Raw genomic sequence first — 2,943 nt, forward strand, 5'->3', positions numbered from 1 at the left:
GAAACTAAACTGTTAAATCAAATCCGTGAAATTCATTTTCTTTGTACAACATTAAAATATATTCCATAAAATGGCAGAGCAATCCAATAAAAGAACAGGCTCTGAAAAGAGTAATTTGTGCGCAACAAGGTTATACATTTAATAGAGTTCTGTAGTTTTGATCACATTTAGAATTCTATTGCTTTTTGTTAAATTTTCTCAGATTTTTTTCAAACTTTTCATCATTTCTTTGAAATATACGAACGTTTTAATGTATAGATAATTTATTCAACACCTACAGTTAAATGCTCTGTAGGCGTAATTTTTCTATTAAGTTTCCTTCTACAGCAGCTTTCACTTTGTCTCAAATAGATTACTCATTGTCAACAAATTGTAACAGGACTGATCTGTTAGAGTATCAATTCTTAGGTTCATTTCAATATTTTAACTATTTGCATAATAATTTTACAGAAAGTGAAGCTTCTGTGACTCATTGTTTCAGGAAAATTGTCAGAATACGTTTAATATTATTAATTGTTGCATCCGCAATAAAGCAGAAAATAATTTCTTATAATATGACCTTATGAATATGAACATGAGGCTGTTTATGCTCCTGTATTGTTATTTTTCACAGAAAATATTTAAGCAAATTAAGGGTAATTAAGACTGAATGAAGATAGTTATGTTATTTTTCAAAATGAAACAGACTTTCAAGTTGCTCTAAAAACACAAGCAACTTTATTTTTCCAATCCTTTTTTCTATCTTTACTAATATTACCAGTTATGAAGATTTATTTCACCTGGAATAATATTTTGCTTACAAAAATCCATAAATGTGTTTAATACTATGTTAGAAAATATAATTTTATCTTAATATGAACTACATGAAAAGTTGCTCTTCTTTAAGGCTATAGAAAATTGTTATTTGATAAAAAATATTTATGTAAGGATATAGGCCTGTAACAGGAAGAAGTGGGTTCTTTTTAAGCATGCTAATTCGGCTGAAGACTATAAAGAGAGAGAATATTTTCCTCTTGTACATTTTCTGCATTCTTTTTCCTCTTTTCAGTGTATATTGGGCTGTTTCCAATTAAATTAAAATGTGGCATGGAAGTTATCAATCAAATGTAATTATTTTGTGCAAAACAATATCACACACAAAATTAACATGTGCAACAGGGGAAGGTGTCAGAACACATCAGTTATTCCTCGGACAGCTCATCTCTTATTGAAGCAATCAAGTTCTGGAAACATTGCTTTGGGCTTCCTGGCATCGTTCACTATGGCCCTATTTCCTCAGGTTTGTTTACCTCAACGGCTACTTTTGTGGGCTTTCTCCACAGGATGCAGAAATGGAGTCAGAACAAAACTGCCTCTAATGTCAACCGTACCTTTCTGGTAGTATCAAGAATCTTTAATTTCATTTTAGGTGGCACATACTGGTATTCTACATGCACAACTTTGGCAGATGGTGATGCAGAAAGCAAAGCATGAGTTTTGAAGTTTCCTGAAAACCATTTCCTCATCCCTCATCCTTCTCAACCTCACAACATCCCATGTGTGGCAGGATTCTGGCTGCCCAGGCTTCCGCCATGACATCCAGTGGAGATCTGGGTTTTCCCCTGGCACCCTATTCACACAAATCCGCCCTGTCTTTCATTCTTGAAAAGCCCTTTCTCTGGCAGAATTTAACTATGCAAGTAAAAAGTAAAAAATAAAACAACAAAAAACACACAAATAAAAACAAAAAAAGAAACAAAAAACTGTGCCAAATATAACTGTGACTAAAGCCTACAACTTTATGCATTCAGGGATAACAGTGTCACATGTCGAGCTCAACAGTGAGTTAAAGCAGAGATGGCAAATACATGGTCCTCTCCATCGCTACCCATCTAAACATGGGAACTGATCTTACCATTCTTTTTATTAAGTTTGCATGAGGCTCCAGCGGCCTTTCTGAAACAACATTCCAAGAAGCTACTTCCAAATTATTTGAATTGACTCACAAACTGAAAACAATTTTTCTGAGTTAATGTTTATCACAGCCATGTGTTATGTTTACACTTTGACAAGAGGCTTCTGATGGCGATGATTAAGTCCAAATGAATGGATAGGAATGCTAAGCATGAAGACAAACTGATACTCCCACAAGAAAACTTAACGCAGAGCTTCTTAGTCGAGCTATGCCAATCAAATGAAATCCTAAAATAATTCTTCTGTGTAAGATTTTATAAGTAATTGATCTAAATAATACAGGTATTCCTTCTACTACGCTCTTATGCAATATGCGTTCCTCTGGGGACACCATTTTTTACATTGTGTTATAGCTACCTGTTCTCATCTTCTTTCCTTGTCGATGGATTCTGGGCAACTTGGAAATAGACTCCACGGGTTATCACTTTGTAGTACCCATGTTGGTATCCTCAGCACAGGACTTGGCCTATTATAGTTGATCACAGAGGGTTGAATTTCGTTGAATAAAGTAGCCTTACGGAATGTAGTGGCTGGAAGGGGTCTCACATCTGTCCCACCTCCTCTCTATCTCACTTTACAGATGATAGGAACTAGAAGGCCTCACAAAACTGGCTTTATGTCCATGTCTTCCAGTGACCTGAATGTAAACTTTTCAACAAGGACTTCATGATTTGATTCCATCTAGCTCTTCAGTGTTACTTACCTCTCATCCCACTCTCAACCCCACTGACCTTGACCCTGGTCACACTGGTCTTCTGTCTGTTTCTAATACATACTTAGCTATTTCCCAGTCCCGAGTCTTTGGGGTCTTTGTGTCTTCCCAGAAGGCTCTTCCTGCTACTCTTCTCCTGTGTCAATCCTACGAGTCCCTTAGGATTCAGCTTAATATTCATTTCCTCCAAGTGGCCATCCCCTGAAGCCTCAGTCCAAATTTGGTTTCCCAACGAATCCCTCAAGTTAATCTTTCTTTAAAACACCCTGTTCTCGGGG

This window comes from Eumetopias jubatus, unplaced genomic scaffold, assembly GCF_037043125.1.
Source record: "Eumetopias jubatus isolate StellerSeaLion01/CBP00866 unplaced genomic scaffold, mEumJub1_p1.0 scaffold_7, whole genome shotgun sequence".
Lineage (NCBI taxonomy): Eukaryota > Metazoa > Chordata > Mammalia > Carnivora > Otariidae > Eumetopias > Eumetopias jubatus.